The 21,168-nt window shown below is 55.8% G+C and overlaps 1 pseudogene; it reads right to left on the reverse strand.

The window, feature by feature from the left end:
• Window positions 1-3,572: 3,572 nt before the first annotated feature.
• LOC146423357 (voltage-dependent L-type calcium channel subunit alpha-1F-like) lies at window positions 3,573-16,587 on the reverse strand (annotated as a pseudogene).
• Window positions 16,588-21,168: the final 4,581 nt, after the last annotated feature.

Raw genomic sequence — 21,168 nt, forward strand, 5'->3', positions numbered from 1 at the left:
GGTGCAGGGGGGCGTTGTGGGGGGTATTTGGTGGAATTACGGGGTCAGAGGTGTCCCAGGATAAGAATTGGAGAGTTCATGGGGTTACAGGGAGGAGATGTGGGGTTGAAGGGGTGTTTATGGGGTATGGGGGGATTATGGGGGGATTATGGGGTAAGAGGATGACCCAGGATGAGAACTGGGGAGTTTGTGGGGTACAGGGAAGAGTTATGGGGTTATATGGTGGGATTATGGGGTGGGAGGGGTCCAGGAGGAGCACAGGAAGCTTCTGGAGTGCAGGGGAGAGGGTTTTGGGGTTTCTCCCATATCCAGGGGGTTATGGGGTCCAGGGGGGAGGGCTGCCTGTGTGGTTTTGGGGTGCGGTTTTGGGGTGTGGTTTCAAGCTGTGGTTTTGGGATGTGGTTTCGGGGTGTCACCAACCCTGTCCCCTGTGTCCCCAGGACTCGTGACGCGGAGCCCCCAGCTCGGATGGACACGCCTGACGGCGGTGGGGATGAACTGGGGGGGCTGCACTGGGCTCCCCCCACCCTGGGGCCCCCCAAAAAATCCCCCCAATCTGGGGGGGCTCCCCCTTCCTCCCCTCCCCACCCCCCCGCGATGTAATTATTTGAGTTCTTTCTTTTGTATCATTAAACCCCGGGGGGGGTGAGCCACACCCAGGTGGGGGTCCAGGGGTCCCCCAAAAACCGGGGAGGGGGGAACCCCAACCAGCACAGCAGGGCCAGCCCCCCCCATCCCCCTGCACCGGGTTTTTTATAGGATTTGGGGGGTTCGGGGGGCGGGGGGGGTGGATTTGGGGCCCCCCTGCCCCCCCGCCGACACTAACAAGTCTCGAACTCTTTGTAGCGGGGCGGGGGCGGGGGGGCCTTATTTTATTGTATTATGATTTTTTTTATTATTATTAAACTTTGGAGGTTAAAGGGAGTCGGAGGTTATTGGGGGGTCGGGGGTTGTGGGAGGGTTAGGGTGATTGAGGGTTTTTTTTAGGATATTTTTAGGATTTTTAGAATTTTGGAGGGGTCAGGATTTGGGGGTTCAAGGGTGCTGTGAGGGGTCAGAGTCTGGGGTTCTGGATTATGAGAGGGTTGGGATTTTAGGAGGGTTGGGATTATGGGGAGGATTTGGGATTTTGGGGTGTTCAGGGTTATTTGGGTTCGGAATTTTGGGAGATGTGGGGATTTTGGGAGGGGTTGGGGTTGTGAAGGGATTCTGGATTTTGAGAGGGTTGGGATTTTGGGGAGGATTTGGGATTTTGGGATGTTCAGGGTTATTGGGAGGTTCGGGATTTTGGGGATTTGGGATTTTGGGGTGTTCAGGGTTATTGGGGTATTCTGGATTTTGGGGTTCGTTCCCCGCGCAGCCTCGTGGGGGCGCTCGTGCTGCTCACAGAGCCGCCTCCTCATTGGCTGCCAGCTCCACCAATAGGCGCGCGGCAGGGGCGGGGCCAGCGTGAGCGCGGGAATCCCCGCCCCGAGCCCCGGAGCGCCTCCTTGTCCTGAGGGAAAAACTCCTTCCGTGAGGTGAAAAATGCGCTTTTGTGGGGTAAACTTTACCTCTCCTGAGGCAAAAATGCATTTCTCTGAGGTAAAATTCCCTATTCTAAGGTGTGAGGTGTTCTTCCGTGAGATAAAACCCGCTTGTGTGAGGTAAAATTTACCTTTCTGAGGTAAAAATCCACTTGTCTGAGATAAGTGTTCCCCTCTTAGGTAAAACACCTCTTTTCCGGAGGTAAAATTCCCCATTTTAAGGTGTGGCATGTTCTTTCATTAGATAAAACCTACTTGTGCGATGTAAAAGTTACTGTTCCTGAGGGAAAATCCCCTTTTCTGAGGTAAACTTTACCTTCCTGAGGTGAAAACCCACTTCTCTGAGGTAAAATTCCCTATTCTAAGGTGTGACACATTATTTCATGAGATAAAACCCACTTGTGTGAGGTAAAATTGACCTTTTTGAGGTAAAAATCCACTTTTCTGAGGTAAAACACCACTTTCATAAAGAAAACAATTTTTTCATGAGGTAAAACCCTCTTTAAGTGAGTTAAATTTTACATTTTTGAGGCAAAATCTGCCTCCCCGAGGTGTAAAGTTCTTTCCTGTGACAAAACTGTCTTCCATGAAGTAAAAAAATACCCATTTTTTGAGGTAAATCCCTCATTTATGAGGTAGAATTCAACGTTCCTGAGGTAAAAACTCTCTTTTTGGGGTAAAATCCTTCCTGCTCTGAAAAACATTTTCGTGAGGTAAAACCCTCTTCAGTGAGTGAGGTAAAGTTGACCTTTCTTGAGGTAAAGTTGACCTTTTTTGAGGTAAAGTCCTCCCTTCCTGAAGAGAGAAATGTTTTTTTCCAAGGTAAAACCCTTTTCTGTGAGGTAAAAGTTATTTTTCCTGAGGGAAAATCTCCTTTTCTGAGGTAAAATCCCCATTTCAGAGGTGAAAATTCCTCTTTCCTCAGGTAAACGCCTCCTTTGTAATGTAAAATTTACCTTTTCTGAGGTGAGAAAAGCCTTTTTCCTGATGTAAAATTCCCCTACAAGAGGTAACAATCCCTTTTCTAAGGAGGAATCATCCTTTTATGAGGAATCTTTCCCTCCCTGAGGTAAAACTCCTTTTTTTGGAGAAAACCTTTATCTGGAGGAAAAACCCTTTTTTCCTTTTTGACAGTCCCTCCTTTTTGGGTGTAAATCTCCCTTTTCCTGAGGTAAAGCTCCTCTTCTGAGGGAAAACATCTCCTTTTCTTGGAGTAAAAACTTTCTTTTTTAGGCAAAACTCTTTAAAATACTTTTTTCTTGAGGTAATTATCCTTTTTCAAGAGGGAATATTCATTTTTTGAAAACACTTCACCCTCCCCAGGAGGTATATGTCTTTTCCTGAGGTAAAACCCCCCTTTTTTTGAGGAGGTAAAAAACCATTTTTTCCTCCCCTCTTTTGAGTAAAAATTTCTTTTTTGAGAAGAAACATCCTTTTAAGAAATGTCTCTTTTCCTGAGATAAAAACTTCCTTTTTTGAGGACAGACTGGTTGGTTGGTGGATTTGGGATTTGGTTTAGAGGAAAAAACTTTTTGAGGTAAATATCTCTTTTCCTGAGGAAAAAACTAATTTTCTGATGATACTTATCCCCCAAGGGATATCTGTGTTCCAGACAAAAAAAATCCTCATTTTTGAGGTAAATCACCACCTTTTTTGAGGAAAATCCCTTTTCCTGAGGTAAGACTCATCTTTTCTTGAGGAAAATTCCTTTTTTTTTTTTTTTTGGGAAACACGGTTTGCATATTCCGAAAGAAAATACACTAGGTTTTGAGTAAAAACTTTCTTTTTTTTTTTTTTCCACATAAACACCCCTTTTCCTGAGGGAAAAATCCACCTTTTTCCAGGAAAAACCCCTCCCTGAGGCAAACACCCCTTTTCCAGAGGAGAACCCTCCCTGTGTGAGGAAAAAACCAAAAACCTTTTTGATAAAAATCCCTTTTTTTCCCTGATGTAACATTGCCCCCCCCATGGTGGCGCTCCCGGGTCCTAGAGCGCGTCCGCCCAGTGCCGCGATGAGGGCCTCCGGTTCGAGACCCGGATCCCCGGTCAGCCCGGCGGTGCTGACCGCAGGTTCGAGACCCGGATTCCCGGTTCCGGTGGGCTCCGTGGTCCCAGCACCGAGTTCTATACCCGGATCCCCGGTCCCGGTCGGCCCTGCGGTGCCGACCCTGGTTTCTAGACCTGGTTTCCCGGTCGGCCCTGCGGTGCGGGCCCCGGGTTCTAAGCCCGGATTCCCGGTTCCGGTGGGCTCCGTGGTCCCAGCACCGGTTTCTAGACCCGAATCCCCGCTCGGCTCCGCGGTACAGGCCCCGGGTTCCACACCCCGCCGGCCCAACACATCTCGTCCGCCAGCTCCTCCTCCGCCGGTGGCCGCAGTGGTCCCTCGTCGCTGTAGGGGGCGGGGGCGGGAGCGGCGCCGGGTCAGCAGGTCGGCGGCCGCACTCTCCATTTCGTCCATCGTCATGTCGCACGCGTCCGCGATCTCGCGCTCGTCCACGGCCACGAACTTGGGGTCGCGGGCGAACAGCCCGAGCCCCTCTGAGATCAGCACCTGGAGGGGGGCGAGGGGGAGGCACTGGCACCGGCACCGAGCACGGGACTGTGTCCCCCTTCTCTCTCACTGCTTCCACCAGTCTGTCGGCCAAGGCGCAGGCTGTCCCCATCCGTGTCCCCAGTGTCCCCTCATGTGTCCCCCCCTCACTCATGGCCTCCACCAAGCTGTTGGCCAGCCTGTGAGAGGTCCCTGTCGCATGTCCCCTGCATGTCCCCCCATCATCTCCCATTCAGTGTTTCTCCACCATGCCCCCCCTGCATTCACACCCTCCACCAGGCTGTCACCCCGTGTCCCCCCATGTCTCTGCCATGTCCCCCACTCAGCCTCCACCAGGCTGTTGGCCGAGCTGTGTCACCCTATGTCCCTCCCACGTCCCCCCGCATGTCCCCACACTCACAGCCTCCACCAGGCTGTCGGCCGAGCCTCGGGCCAGGGCGTCGCAGGGCCGCAGGCGGAGCGGCGCCGGGGGGAACCAGCGGTTGAGGGGAGGCAGGCTGCCCCCCGCGCCCCCCGGAGGAGCCCCCTCCACCAGGATGAGCGGCGCGTACAGGACGTGCCCGCGGGCCGGGGCTGCCCAGGCCTGCGAGGAGCCCCCCAGGCGCCAGGTCTCGGAGCTGCCGTGGCCCTGGGGGCGAGGGGTGGTCAGTGCGGGGGTGACACGGTGAGGGTGTCCCCTCCTCGTGTGTCCCCCACCGCTCCAGCAGTACCTGCGGGCATGCGGGGCCGGGTGGGCCCTAGGGGTTGTAGGTGCCAGGGATGGGCTCATCTTCGCAGCTGCCCTTAGGCCGCAGGCACCGGATGGTGAACGAGGGCTTCCGGCCTGGGGGGCAGCAGGCAGGGTCAGCCCTGGCCAGAGAGCCCCCGGGAAACTGGGCAGGGTCAGTCCCGGGCAGGGACCCTCCGAGCTACCGGGGGGCACTGGGCAGCGTCACCCCCGCCTTTCAGAGATCTTTCGGGCTAACGGGACACACCGGACAGGGCCCTTCCCCCGTGGGTCTCTCGGGGCACCAGGCAGGGTCATCTCCCCCTGCCATCAGCCCCAGGGACCTTCCTAGGCTACCGGGGAACCGTCCCGGGCTACCGGGGGCTCGGTCAGCACTCCGGGGGCCGAACTCGGAGGGTCTCACTGGAGCCCCGCCTCCTCCTTTGCCCCCTCCCCGTTTTCCCCGGCGCCGTCCGTACCCGCGGGGGTGGGGGGCAGGAGGCGGTGCCGTTTCAGTTGTTGCCCCTCCCGGGCGCCGCTGCCGAGCGCGAAGTGTTGGGGGGGCAGCGGCAGCGACCCTCCCCGGGGCAGCTCCGCCGCCCAGCGCGGGGGTCCCGGCAGCCTGGGGAAGAACAGGGGGTCAGTCGGGGGTTGGGGGAACAGGGAAGCATGGGGTGACAGTATCCCCTCCCGGGACAGGTCCCACCAGTGCCCCCTCCCCAGTTAAAAGGCACACATCCTGCCTTTCGGGGGTCCCGGCTATATGGCATGGGGATAGCATCAAGGGCTGACGGGACCCCCCCTCAGGATGGGAGTCCCCCCCAGGGTCGCGAGGGTCGCCGTACCTGTCTCCAGCCCAGCAGTGCCGGGGCGGTGCCGAGCTCTCCAGCTCCTCGTCGTCCCCCGTGTCCCCTACCGGCTCCTCCAAGTCCTCGGTGGGGGCTTCCTCGTCCTGCTCCCCACCCTCGGGGCACTGCCTGCGCACAGGGCCATGAGCACCCCCGCCCTCCCCGGGGATCCCCTGCCCCGTGTCGGGGTGTCCCCAGCCCCTCATACCTGCCACCATGGGAGGGGGGTGCGGGGTCCTCCCCCTCGGTGGGGGCCAGGCTGGGGGCCGGGGGGTGGCTCGGAGAGCAGCGGGGAGCCAGGTGCTGAGCCATAGAGTGTCTCGGGGGCCTGCAGAGAAAGGTGGGGTCAGTGGGCATGACCACTGGACAGGTGTGGACATTCGGTGTGGCTTTGGGGCAGGTGTGGTGGATAGGTGTGGCCATGGGACAGGTGTGGCCATTTGGTGTGGCTTTGGGGCAGGAGTGTGGCTGGTAGGTGTGGCCACAGGACAGGTGTGGCCATTTGGTGTGGCCGATGGGCGTGGCCAGGGTGGGGCAGGTCTCACAGCACAGGTGAGTGGCTCCTTCGAAGGGGTGTCGCCGCCCTCGTCCCTCTCTAGGTCACCCAGTGCCCGCCGCATCTCAGGGCCCAAAGCCTGCAGCGTCTGCAGCCCAGCCTGGGGGGACACGGGGGGGTCAGGGGGGTCACCTGGTGACACCTGGAACACCCCAGCCCCACCCACAGGGAGGGGTCGCACCTGCAGTGCACACTCATTGCTGGGGCCCGCGTTGGCGCCCAGCATCCCCCGCTCCTTCCGCCGCCAGAACTTGCGGAAATAGTCCTGGATCAGGAAGGTGGCGTAGAACTTTCCGACGGTGACTTCCTCCTCTGGGGGACACGGAGGGTCAGGGGGCAGCTAGGGGTCTGTGGGGGACAGGGCAGGGGACAAGGCTCTCACACACCCACGGGCGGGGGGATGACCTTGTCCAGCAGCTTCGGCTTTGTCCTCTTCCAGATCTTCTTGACCACAGCACGAAGCTCCTTGTTGGCCACGTCTAGGTTCCCTGGAGGGAGGGGACAAGGGGCAGGGGTAACACACAGCCGACTGTCACCCCCTGCTGTCCCCTGGTCCCCCCTGGACTCCCCCCAGCTCCCAACCTTCTGTCTTGATCTTGAGGGAGGAGCGGACCAGAGCGAAGAGTGTCGCGTTGAAGGTGACAGTCCCATCTGAGTTGAGGGGCACGTTCATGGCCACCAGGCGCTGAGGAGGGGACAAGAGGGGGATGAATCTGGTGGCTGCCCCTCAGGACCCCCCCCCAGATCCCCCCAGGACCCCGCCCCCCAAACCTTGCAGGCTACCTGGTGTGGGCAGAGCTTCCCAAAGCCCAGCGGGGGTTGGATCCGGCGCAGCAGCGTCACCACGTCCAGGTGCTTGATGCGGCCCCTGGGGGGGTCAGGGGGTCACGGGTGGTCCGGACACCTGGACCCCCCCCCCAGCTGGGGACAGGGGGACAGTTACACACTTGGCCGCAGGGTCGCACTCAGACCACACACGCTTGAACTCATCCAGGTGATGTGGGCCCAGGATGGACCAGTCCCGCGTCAGGTAATCGAAGTCTTCCATGATCACAGCTGTGAACAGGTTGATAATCTGTGGGGGTGAAGACGGCTTGGGATCCTCCAGTGGCTCCTGAGGGCTGTGGGGCAGAGCTGTGGGGCATGGCTGTGGGGCAGGGCAGGGGCTGTGGGGCAGGGCTGTGGGGCCATGGCCTCCCACGTCTCTCACCAGGAAGGCGCAGAGCATGAAGAAGCTGATGAAGTAGGAGATGGTGAAGCTGCTGCCGCAGATGAATTCCTCCTCTGGGCCTGCATCCGACTCAGGGTCACAGCGCTTGCCCGGCAGGCTGGCTATGATCTCCTGCTATGCCTCCCCCGTGGCACACCTACACCCCATGGGACACACCTGTACCCCCCATGGCACACCTGTACCCTTCATGGGGCACACCTGTACCCCCCATGACACACCTGCATGCCATGGGACACACCCGTACCCTCCATTGCATACCTGCTTGGAGGAAGCTCCAAAGTCCCACGGGAAACCCAGAGCCCCCCAGGCCCCCCCGACCCCCCCCCAGGCCCCTCCAGCCCCCCAGCCCCACCTGAAGAGCAGCAGCACAGCCTGGGGGAAGGTCTGGAAGTTGTTGTTGCAGTTGATCTGTGTGCCGTCCTGCAGCGCCACTTTCCCGAAGGTCTGAGGGGGACAGGACGGGTCTGGGTGGCCTGGGGTTGGTAGGACATCACCCCCCACGCCCCTCACCTCCCACTCACCTGGGCAGGCTCCCCCCAGACCCCTCACCTGCATCCCAATGGCAGCATAGATGAAGAAGATCATGGCGATGAGCAGGGCGACGTAGGGAAGGACCTGGGGACAGAGTGGGGGGTGAGGGGTGCTGTCCCCTCCCCGTGTCCCCCTCCCCTGTGTACCCCAGTGTCCTCCACATCCCACCTGGAAGGACTTGACAAAGGTCCAGAGCAGCGTGCGGATGCCCTCGTCCTTGGAGAGTAGCTTCACCAAGCGCATCACGCGGAAGAGCCGGAAGAAGGTGATGGAGATGCGGGAACTGTCCTCCGAGCTCTGCGGGGAGGGGAGTCAGGGGCACCCCAAAACCCCTGCAAACCTCCCCCAAAAATCCCCCAGCTGGGGACACCCCCCGTACCTCACCGACATGTCCCCCATTCTGTTGTCACATACAGACGTCACGATGAAGATGGAGATGATGGAGATGATGGAGATGAGATGATGGAGATGGAAATGAGATGATGGAGATCATGGAGATGAGATGATGGAGACAATGAAGATGATGAAGACAAACAGACGGGACATGAGGACATGGACAAGGGGAGACCCAGACATCCAGGACCCCCACAAAACCTCCCATGAGCCAGGAGACAAAGAGGGTGACTCATGCTGACTTCAGTGACAGCGATGTCCACCACACTGCCCACCACGATGAGGGCATCAAAGGTGTTCCAGGCATCACAGAAGTAATGCTGGGGGAGAAAGGTGGTGAGGACCCCCTGTCCTGTGACATCCCCCCTTGTGTGACCCCACAGTGCCACGCCCACCCTGTGACAGCCCCCCAGCATAGCCAGGGCTTGAAGGTGATGATCTTGAGCACCATCTCCACAGTGAATAGCCCTGTGAACACCATGTTGAGCAGGTCCATCACGTAGTTGAAGGGCTTCGACTGCTCGTAGTGCTGTGGGGACACACGAGGGTCTGTAACTGTCCCCCCATGACCCCTCGGTCCCCCCAAGGTGTCCCCCTCACCTGCACGGCCAGGGTGATGGTGTTGAGCAGGATCAGGATGAACATGATGTACTCGAAGGCGGTAGAGTTGACCATGGCCCACACGTGGTACTGGGTGCGGTTCTTGGGGATGTACCAGCGCAGGGGCTGCGCCTTCAGCGTGTACTCCACGCACTGCCGCTGTGGGGACAGCATGGGGACAGTGTGGGGACAGGGCCACACCACTGCCCCAACACACACTGCCACTGTGGGGACAGCATGGGGACAGTGTGGGGATACGGCCACACCACTGCCACACCACTGCCCCAACACACACTGCCGCTGTGGGGACAGCATGGGGACAGGGCAGGGACATTGCAGGGACACGGCCACCCCACTGCCACCCCACTGCTGCTGTGAGGACATTGCAGGGACACGGCCACCCCACTGCCCTTACACACACTGCTGCTGTGGGGACAATGTGGGGACAGGGTGGGGACATTGCAGGGACACGGCCACCCCACTGCCACCCCACTGCTGCTGTGGGGACAGCGTGAGGACATTGCAGGGACACAGCCACCCCACTGCCACCCCACTGCCCCTACACACACAGGCACTATGGGGACATTGCAGGGACATGGCCACCCCACTGCCATCCCGCTGCCCTTACACACAACTGCCACTGTGGCAGCTGGGGACACTGTAGGGACACAGCCACCCCACTGCCCCTACACACACAGGCACTGTGGGGACATGGGGATGGCATAGGGACACTGCAGGGACATGACCACCCCACTGCCACACCACTCACTGCTTCTAAGGGGACACTGGGATGGAAAAGGGACACTGCAGTGACACAGCCACCCTGCTTCCTCCCCAGGCACTGTGGCTGCAGGGACACCCTGATGACATGGGGACACTGCCACTCTGCTGTCCCTCTACGCACTACTGCTGTGGGAGCATGGGGATGGCATGGGGACAGTGTGGGGACATTGTGGGGTTGCTGTGGGAACACAGGGCTGACACAGGGATATGGGACTCTGCAGGGCCATGGGGACACCAGAGGGCCACTGCAGGGCCACCACGTCCCCTGACCTGGTTCTTGTCGAGCTCGCAGTTGCAGTATTCACTCTCGCCCTGAGCACGGAAGGTGATGACGAAGCCCATGAAGATGTTCATCTTGAAGAAGGCGATGACAATGATGTAGATGATGAAGATGGAGATCTCCACGCGGTAGTTGTAGATGGGCCCCTGGTCCTCGGCGTTGGCGTCAATGGCCTTGTACAGCAGCCTGGGGGGACACGGGGTTGGGGAGGTGTCCCTGTGGTGGGTGGCAGTGTCCCCACGGCCAGCCCGGGGACTCACGTGGGCCACCCCTCGAAGGTGGACACGGTCAACAGAGCCATCATCCCTGCCAGGATGTTGTTGAAGTTGAAGTCGCTGTTGAGCCAGAGGTGCTCCCTCACCGATGGGTGGGACACGTCACCGTCCTTGTACACCAGGAATGTCCCCCTGGGACAGGGACACAGGGACAGCCAGGGTGAGATCCCGACCTCCAGCAGGACACTGCCACCACTGACAGATGGGACATGACCCATCCTTGTACACCAAGAGTCAGTTTGGGGCATATGGGGTGCATTTGGGGGTGTGAGGTCACTTTGGGGTGTGAGGTCTGTTTGGGGAGAGTGGGATCAGTTTGGGGTGCAGGGGTCAGTTTGGGGTGCAGGGGTCAGTTTGGGGTTGCAGGGGTCAGTTTGGGGAGTGTGGGGTCAGTTTTTGGGTCAGTCAAGACACTCACTTGCATTCTCCTGGCGTGTGTTTGGCCTCGTCAGTGCAGCTGTAGAATTTGCCCTGGGGGGACCAGGAGGTCAGGGGGACCCTCAGCCTCCTCAGGGGGTGGAGACCCCTTGGGGGGTCTGGGGACACCTCAGGGGGTGCTGGGGACACCTCAGGGTGGGCTGGGGATCCCTCAGGGTGGGCTGGGGACACCTCAGGGGGTGCTGGGGACCCTCGGGGGGGGCTGGGGACCCTCAGAGCCCCACCATGAAGAGCTGCACCCCAATGCAGACGAACATGAACTGCAGCAGTGTTGTGACAATCATGATGTTCCCGATGGTGCGGATGGCCACGAACACACACTGCACCACGTGCTGGGGACAGGGATGGGGACAGGGGTGTCACCGGGCCACAGGGGCAGGGACAAGGACAGGGGTGTCATCAGGGCATGGGAACAGGGACAAGAGTGTCACCAGGGCACGGGGACACCACCTGCTGGGGACAGGGACAGGGGTGTCACCAGGGCAGGGGGACAGGGACAGGGGTGTCACCGGGGCACAGGGACAGGGACAGAGGTGTCACCAGGGCACAGAGACACCAGGTTCTGGGGTGTCACTGGGATAGGGGGACACCAGGCACACAGCATGCTGGGGACAGGGACAGAGCTGTCACCAGGGCATGGGGACACCATATGCTGGGGATGGGGATGGGATGATGTCAGGGACACCAGGACACAGGGATAGCAAGGACACTGGGACATGGGAACAACAGGGATACTGAGGCCACTGTGTGCTGGGGACACCTGTGACACTGCTCCCTCAGGACACTGGGGACACAGGGACAATGGGGACAGCCTCCAGCCTGCCTGGGGAACTGCTGAGTGTTTCCTCCTAGTGCTCCCAGTTGCCCACCTTAAGGCCCTTGGCCCTGTTGATGGCTCGCAGTGGCCTCAGGACACGCAAGACTTGCAGAATCTTCACCACTGAGATGGCGCTGGAGCTGCCAAGGGACACACCAGTGCTCCCAGTAACGCTCCCAGTGCTCCCAGTAATGCCCTAGTGCCCCCCAGTAATGCTCCCACTGCTCCCAGTAATGCCGTCAGTGCCTCCAGCAGCACTTCCACTGTTTTCTACTGCCGAGATTTAAAGGAAAACTTGACAACCCAATATGAGTTTTTACAGCAAGCTTCAGTTTATTGATCTGCAGTATACAGTTTTATAGTGTAGTTAACTAGATCATGCATATTCTGTAATCGTACAACATTATTGGTTATATACTTCCACGCCCTAAGTTTGGCTACTTGCCTTAAACATAGATACATATTAGCTATAATGTCTGATTTCTGCATTCTTGCTAGTGATTACTGCATTCTTGACGGCTCCCACCACCTCTATGTTGCAGCAAGGTTATTGTGCCCTAAATCGCTGATTGGACACAGGCATCTTAGGCAATATCTAGCTGAGTACGGCTATTGTTAAGAAACAGCTTGTTTGTCTGTATGTTCCTTTTCTATTAGCTAATTCCCCACATTCTACCATCCCCAGCAATGGTCCCAGTATTCCCAGTGCCGTACCTTGTACTCTCCCAGTGCCCCCAGTGTTGAGCTAAGCCACTCCCAGTGCCTCCCAGTGTTCCTGGTTGCCCCCAACTCACTGCATGCCGAAGGAGATGAGGGAGACGCCAACCACCAGCAGGTCCAGGAGGTTGAACCAGTTGCTGCAGAAGGAGCCTTTGTGCAGGAATGCGCCGAACACCGTCATCTGCGGGAGGTTGTGAGCCCCAAATTCGGAACCCATCCTATCCCTGGAGACCCCAAAACCTTGATAACCCCCAAACCCTGGGGAATTGCCACCTAAAACCCTGGGGAATCCCACCCCAAACCCTGGGAGCCCCCCTCATACCTTGAGCAGTGTGGGGGTGCGGCAGCCCGATGCTGCAGATCCCGAGTCCCCGAGGCCGGCGGTCGGCGTAATCCACGGGGACGCTGCCGAGGATGCCATCACCTGGGACTCGGAGGAGGCCGAGCCGTAAACCGCTCTCTCCCTCCCCTGGAAAGTTTTTCCTAAGTTTATTGGTTTAAAGTTTGCTTCCCCGCCCCTAGCACCGCCCCCGCTGCTTGCCCTCACTAGAATGTTCTGTTGCTGGGCTTCCCCCATGAGTTGTTTGTAATCCACTCCCTAGTTATATTTCATTTGCTCCCCCGCTTGTCCCTCATGTTGTCCCGGAGCCCCGTTGGCTCCGCCCCTGTTGTTCCTCCCCGGGAAATCCCGTATTTCCCCCTAAAAACCCCCTCCCTTTGTTCTCTCGGCGTGGTGTGGCCGCGACCCCAGCCCCGCCGGGTTCTGCGCCCGGTAGCTGCGTGGACCGCCCCACCCGAGAGCCCCCAGTGTGCCTCCCCCGTGCCGCTTCTCCTTAATAAACTGCGCACTGATGACTCTCAGCTCGTCGCACTTTCTTTATCACGGGAAGCGACCAGCGACTCCACGGCGTTCCTGCTCGGTAGGCACCCGCCGCCGCCGCGTGGTCCCTGCCGCTCCAAGGAGCGAGCCTGGGAGCACTGAGGCTGACCGTAGCCACCTCTGGGACAGAGCTGAACAGCCGGGAGGGCTGAGAGCTTGGGCCCAGGTGAGGCCTCCGAGGTCTCCCGAAGCCCCGGAAGCCATTGGGACTAAGGCAGCCGGACCCCTCCGGACCCTACAACTTCAGAGCAGGATCTCCATGGTGAAGATGGAGGTGAAGGCATAGTCGAAGTAGCCCGGGATCTGGTGTGGGGGGGAAATGGGGTGACCCCGACCCCCCTCAAACACCCCCAACCTCCCAGGACACCCCAAACCCACCCAGATCTCCCCCACCTCCCCCCCACCCTTCCCAGCCCCCCATTTCTGCCCCCCAACTCCAGGCGAGCAGATCCCATATCCCACAAGGTTACAGGGTGAATTCCCCCCACACCCCCCAGTTCTCCCTGTTCCTCCCAGTTTGCCCAGTGCGCCCAATAGCCCACATGGTTTTGGGGTGAGTGGGCGCACATGGTGTCCTCTGCGGCCAGCAAGATGCTGCTGAGGATGATGAAGATGAGGATGAGGTTGGTGAAGAAGTGGTGGTTGATCAGGGCATGGCACTTCACCGGCAGCCTGCACCAGGAAAAGGTCAGCTCCCAGTGCTCCCAGTCTGCCCCAGTTTGTGTCCCCAGTGCCCCAAACCAGGCCTCCAGTGACTGCCAGTGCTCCCAGTGCCCCCAGTTCTCCATTCCCAGTGCTCCCAGTGGTCCCAGTGCCCCCAGCACTCCCGTCACAGTGCCCCCGGTGTTCCCAGCCTTCCATTCCTAGTACTCCCAGTCCCCCCAGTTTGTGTTCCCAGTCCCTGCATTGTTCTTAGTGTCTCCAGTGCTCCCAGTGCTTCCAGTTTGTCCCCAGTCCCTCAGTGTTCATGTTCCCAGTCCAGTGCTCTCGGTTTCAATCCCAGTGCTCTCAGTGCTCCCAGCTGTCCAGTCCCAATGGTCCCAGTCCCCCCAGTTTGTGTCCCCAGTCCCTCCATGTCCCTTGTGTCTCCACTCCCCCATTGTTCTCAGGGGCTCAACCACCAGTATCCCCAGTGTCCCCATTGCTCCCACTGCTGCCAACACCAGTGTCCCTAGTGCTCCCAGTGCCACTCACAGGTTGGTGCTGCTCAGCACGAAGAAGGCACTGCCCTCGGGGATTGGGGTCACCTCGGGCTTGGGGGGCTCCTCCAGGGACTCCAGCCTGGCCCTCTCCAGGCTGTCACACTCTCCCCCAGCCTCCTCGTCACCTGCAAGGGACCCCCATGTCCGGGCATTGTCACCTCCCAGGAACCCCCCATGGTGGGGCACCATTGTCTCCTTCCAGGGATTCCCAAATCAGGGCACTGTCACCTCCCAGGGACCCCCCACCCCTCCAGGGAACCCCATGGTCAAGGACTGTCACCTCCCAGGGTCCCCCCATTTCCAGCCACTGTCACCCTCCTGTGGGAACCCCCACTCCAGGCACTGCCATCCCCCTGCAGGGTCCCCATGTCACAGCACTGTCACCTTCCCATGGACCCTAATGTTCAAGGACTGTCACAACCCCCTCCAGGGACCCCCACATCAGGCCACTGCCACCCCCCCGTGTCCCCTGATGTCCAGGCAGGTGACACTCACCTTCCTCATTCCCCTCCTCCTCCTCCTCCTCCTCCCCTTCCTCCTCTGGCCGATCCCCCTCAACCTGGGGAGGAAAGGGGAAGGGGATGAGGGCTGTGCACACTCAGGAGGGGAGGGGGGGGCCCCCCAGGACCCCCCACTCACACTTAGCCCCCAAGACCCCCAACTCACCTTCACCCCCTCCCAGGACCCCCAACTCACCTTCACAGACACATCCTGGCTCCCTGTCCCCAGCCTTTTCCCTGGGTTGGGGGACAAAGGGGGACTCAACCAGAGGATCCAGGGGGTTGGGGACCCCCCAGGAGTCCCAGGGGTCAGGCAGCCCCCCCCATCACCCCCAAAAAGTCCCCAGGGCTCACTTTTTGTCCCCTCCCGAGTTGATGTTGTCACTATGTCTTGCATGGGAGACAGGAGCTTAATGTGTTTTTGCAGTTTGACAGACTTTAGGATAGCTAGTTCCCCAAGACTTAGTCCCGTTCGCAAGGATCTTTGATATTTGGCCGATTAGTCTAAAAATACCATTTATTAGACACAGAAAATAACAAACATACAAACACAGAACAGATTGACACACATAGACACACAATGAATGCATAATTGCAACACTATAATAGCTAAAAATGCAATTATGGGGTAAAAGCTTGCTTGAACTATAAAAATAGTTTAAAAATGCAAGTTAAGAAATGCTTGCTTAATGCAAGTTAAAAGATGCTTGCTTGAGCTAGCTGAAATGCAAGTTAAGAAAGGTACTTATAAGTTAGCCAGAATAATACAATTTAGGAAACCAATGATCTTACCAAATCCAATTTTGGAGCTGGAATACATTAGAATTCCTCACCCAATCCCAGGGAAGTAACCACAGGGCTGTGTCCAAACCCTGGGGAGAAGACTTTACTTCATGCTCCAATGTCCATGTAGAAAGCTTCTACCTTTCCGAGGTTTCGTGGTGTTTTTTATAGGGAAAGAGTGTGTGTATTTGCGGTCACTCAAAAATTCTTCACATTCTCTCAGTGTCTCACCTTGGCTTCCAGGCGCCAGTATTCGATAGCCTGGATTAAGCTATCAACTTAATCTAAACCATCGATCTCCGGCCAGCGATCAGGGAGAGAGAGAAGGGGGAGGGGGGAAGTCCTGCCACACACCATCCACCAGGTTGTCCACTGTGATGGCCAAGAAGACGTTGAGGAGGATGTCTGAGGGGAGGGAAGGGCTCACCAGTGCTCCCAGTATCCTCCAAGTATCTTCCCTGTATTCCCGCAATATCCTTCCAGTGCCCTCAGTCCCTCCCAGTGCTCCCAGTATCCCCAGTCCTCCCCAGTGCCTCCCAGACCATCCTAGTGCCTCTGAGTGTCCCCAGTGCCTCTGACTGTCCCCAGTGCCTCCAGTGCCCCCTGTGCCCCAGTCCCTCCCAGTGCCCCCAGTGGCCCAATCCCTCCCAATACCCCCAGTCCTCCCCAGTGCCTCCCAGACCATCCCAGTGCCTCTGACTGTCCCCAGTGCCTCCAATGCCCCCAGTGCCCCCAGTGCCCCCAGTCCCTCCCATTGCCCCCAGTGCCCCAGTCCGTCCCAGTGCCCCCAGTCCCTCCCAGTGCCCCCAGTGCCCCAGTCCCTCCCAGTGCCCCCAGTCCCTCCCAGTGCCCCCAGTTCCCATCCTGCCCACGCATAGTTCCCGCAGATGAAGAGGACGACGAAGTAGACGCAGACGAGCATCCCGGGGAACACGGGGCCACCGTAGGCCATGATGCCATCGTACATCACCGCGTTCCAGTCCTCCCCCGTCAGGATCTGCAGGGGTTGGGGGTCCCCAAACACCGGGGACAGCTCAAAACCTCAGTGCCATCCCCCAGCACCCCCACCAGGGCTCCCAGTGATCCCAGTACAGCTCCACCTCCCCGTTCTGAGTCACCTCTCAGTTCTGAGGGCACAGTGTCACCCTGGAGTGGCTGCAGGCTGGTGATGGGATGGTGTGAGGGGAGCTCCTGGGTTTTGGGGTCTCTCCACTGTTGCGGTTTGAGGGATGTTATTATAGCAGACCTTACCCAAAAGCGTCTCTGCCCAGCCCGGTTCAGCGCCTCAGCACAGCAAACCTTCTGCCCCAGGGCTGGACACTGCGCTCTCACCGGCCAGGGAGCCATAAGGCTAGCTCTGGTTTGTCTGCTTCCACAACTGCCGGTGATAAAGAAGGCAAGGAGGGTCTACGCAGCGTGTCCGTGGAAGATGTTTATTCGCATGGTGCAGTAGAGGCCAACGACCTCCCCGAGGCAGAGATGCCTCGTGGGTGAAGGCCTCACATGCACAGACACGTGTGGTGCATAGACAGCCAGATGTATGTGCACAGACTACATGCTGCATAGACATGTCTGCATAGACCACACGATGGTGGAGGGTGAGGGGTTTTATAGGGAAACAGAGAGGGGCGGGGAAAGCACATTGGCCCAGGGACCTCTGGGTACAGGGGAGGTACATGGCCAGAGTTAGGGTACAGGAACCAATAGGGAAACCTGAGGGAGTGGCCAGGACCACGTGGGGTGGGGAAGGCAGGACAATAGGTGAGAAGTACACATTAAAAAGGAATGGGTGGGTGTCCTGGTTTGAAAGACAGGTGTCTACCAAGAGAGGTTGAACCCTCCCTTAGGACAGAGAATGTGATTTTCCCCTCCCTCTGAATTATTTAATTTTGAAAATCAAGGGCTTTCAGGCAAAGGTATGGAAAAAGGAATATCAGTTCTTTACTAGCATCTATAAACAAACAATAACAATAATAGCAACCACAACTAGAACCAGAAACCAATACCAGATGACTTGTGAGCTGCCGAACCCTTTCCCGTGTGGTGTAATCACGGTTGCAAGCAGCAGGGGCACTGTTGAGCTCCCGGCCGGGCAGGGCAGGTGCGATGACTGCCGAGCGGCTGCAGGTGGTGCTGTGGCGCAGGGTCAGGTCAGCCTCACACAGCTGGTAATGGTGGACAGGCAGAAAAAGCAGGCAGGGCAGCTCGGAGCGGCAAAAAGCAGGGCGGCAGGGGTAGGAGCTGGCTCTCCCCAGCTAGCTACCGAGGTAGCAAGGATTTCTGCAGTCACAGCAGATGCCGCGGTCTCGTGCGGCAGAGGGCGGGGGCAGGCAGCAGAGGCAGCCGGACTCTCTCGGCAGCTGCTGCGAGAAAAACACAGCCTGGGGAAACGTGCACTTCCCAGTGGGAAAAAAGGTTGACTCAAAGCTCACCCAGCCAGGAGAAGAAAAAACAGGGCACAGTTGGATCTCCTCTGGTCGCAGCCGAAAAGCAAAGAGCACCCTCTCCTCTCAGCGTCCGAAACACGAGAGAGAGCATTCCAAGAGCCGGCTCTTCCCTTACCCTGCCCTGCCCAAGCACATCTTTTGTCTTTTACAAAAGACTTGATGGCTCTAAACACCCAACTATTTGTTGCTTAGTAACAGTGATAGAGAAAAATTCCAGGCCTTCCCTAAACGCTGACAGTGGGGAACCTGAAGCCTTTATCACAACACCTCATGGGTTCTCATGGCCCTTCATGGCTCTTCATTTCCAGTCACAGCTTCTCACGATCTCTCACAGTGCCTCACAATTCTTCAAGGGCCCTCATGGCCATCACAGCACCTCACAGCCCTCATGGCTCCTTCTAAAGGAGAATGGATCAGGTGAAGCACAGATAGTTATGAAGTAGGTATGTGTTTATTCCAGCTGGGCTGCATGGCGGGTAGCCCCTCCAAAGGCATGCCCACCCTCAGCAGAACTTCACTAAGTTTACATTAGGTTACAGATTACATATGCATAAAGTTAGACAAAGCCCCTATACATATTCATTACCAATCCCCGCTTCGTATTATAATGAGTTCAAAGTTCATTTAAATATGCTCGCACAAGCGCAGTGTCACAGATTAATTGTGGGCACGGGTCCCAAATAATTAATGATGGTACAATCGATAGTCTCCCTCACGATGAACTCTTCACCCTGTTCCCTTGTGCATGCTCCCTTGGTTCTTGATCCAAGTCCAAGCCTGAGAACCCACTTGTACCAGTTTGGGGTCCAAGGGCAGGATGCTCGGTCACACTTAGTGGTTTTTCTCAATTATTTGGCTCTCTTCTTTCTATCCTCCCCGATACTAGGTAGGCACAAAACCTTTAAGCGAATAATAAATTGTCTTCAGCAGGCAAATCTTAGTAAATCATTATCCAATCTCTGGCCTTCTAAATCAGTTCAAAAGTTGTTATTACTATTATCCAGCTTCTAGTTCTTTTAAATTAATAATTTCTATTTTACCCTAAATCAGTCCCCCCTTTTCTATAAAATTAGTAAATTCTTTTACTAGTAAATGGATTCTTCTTCTAGCAAGCTTCTGCGATAAATATCTCTCAGTGCCTTACCATGTACATTCGATAAAGTCATTTAAATGGATAGCCTCTTTAACATCCTACAATTCCAAACAAATAGCAGAACAGATAAAACAAGACTAATACCTACCAAAATTAGTAAAACAATTATGGGGTGACATAATGTATTAAGGATACCAGTTGCAGTAGGTGACCATCCAAAAAGCACATCCCACCAGTGGTGATCCACATCCTGTTTGGCTCTTTGCAAGACTCTGCTTATTTCCTCTGTATCATGGTGAATGGTTATTAAAATTTTCTTTCCACTTTTTTGAATTCCTTTTAGGATGTTAATTAAGTCTTGGTGCTCTACCAATTGTTTTACCAGCATAAGGTTCATCCCAATAGGTGTTGATGATACTTCATGATACATTGTGTAATTGGATTTTATCAATTGACGAGATACAACTAGTGCCAAATACAAAAAGTCACACCCAATGATCTTCACAAAATTACAAATACAAAAATTAGAATGATTCCTAACATCCAAAGTAACACTGTCATTATCTACTTCTATGAAAACACACATTGTTCTTAAACAAACACAACCCTGACCAATATATACAAGTACTGTTTTCTGACTAGTATCCGGGTGAACTTCAAAGTGGCATGTGCTTTGCTCAACATCTAAGCATGTATCTTTGGCATCAATTGTGTTACTCACAGATAAACCCTTGTTGTTCTTGTGTAATGCATGATTTTAAATTTACAGTTTGCCAATTTTTAATAAAACATATTTCTTTAAAAACATTACAGTGGATTTTAAATGCTAAATTAAAATTTAATAGAAAAGGCTTTTCCATCTATTTTTCTGTATCCCACCTGGATTTTTTCATTAAAGACACCAGGTAGGGTCATGATCTACTCATTTTGATTCCAAGCCCATTCAGGTGGGTGGTAAATTTCATCATCATGCATTACAATTATAGCCAAATCCAGAAGGCTGTCTGTAGGGTACTTTCCCTGAAAGCTGGAATGCCCTATGAGGGCTTGTGACCAAGGCCATTCAGTATCGCCCTGGTTGAAAGTACCTCCTTTTCCTTGAAGTATGGTTGTAATTGTGAGAACACCAACTAGAGTAACTTTTCTAATTGCATTCATTTTGCCCGGGTAAATTTCAATTTCAGTTCATTATCGTTAGAAGCCACTTTCCAAGGGGTCTCTGGAGCTTTCTTCACTCAAGTATGATGAACCCAGGTGTTCTGTTCTTTCATTTTGACCGCAGTGAAAGTGGTAAGGAGTGACTTGAAATGGTCCTTCCCACTGTGGCTCCAAAGTTTTCTCTCTAAGAGATATAACATAAACATGATCTCCAGGTTGAATGTTGTGTACTGGACTGTCCAGGCCCCGACTCCAGGTTCCAGCCACATGCTTTTCAATTTTCCTGAGTTGCTTACTCAAGGCCACCATATAGGCGGTCAGTGTTTCCTCTCCAGCTTGGGTGGCTAGTCCTTTCTGTACTCCGTATGGTCTCCCATAGAGCATCTCAAAAGGACTTCATTTTTCTTTAGTTCTGGGTTTAGTTCAGATTTGTAATAATGCAAGCGGAAGATATTGGGGTCAGGGTAAATTGGCTTCTTGCCCCAATCTGACAATTTGCTGTTTGATTAGGTGGTTCATTTTCTCCACCTGACCACTTGACTGTGGGTGGTATGGGGTGTGAAGCTCCCAGTCTATGCCTAAATGATGGCTAACTTGTTGTACCACCTTTGAAATGAAATGTGGTCCTCTGTCTGAGGACATTGTGGCTGGAACTCCGAAGCGTGGTATTATTTCTTGTAACAATACCTTGGTTACCTCCCGGGCTTTGACAGTTCTAGTGGGAAAGGCTTCTGGCCATCCTGAAAAGGTATCTGTTAATACCAACAAGTACCGATACCCTCCTTTTCTTGGGAGTTCCGAAAAATCAATTTGCCACTGCTGTCCAGGCCCATTCCCTTTCCCAATTTGG

Source organism: Lichenostomus cassidix, unplaced genomic scaffold (genome assembly GCF_008360975.1).
Source record: "Lichenostomus cassidix isolate B80296 unplaced genomic scaffold, HeHo_3.0 HiC_scaffold_864, whole genome shotgun sequence".
NCBI classification, from domain to species: domain Eukaryota; kingdom Metazoa; phylum Chordata; class Aves; order Passeriformes; family Meliphagidae; genus Lichenostomus; species Lichenostomus cassidix.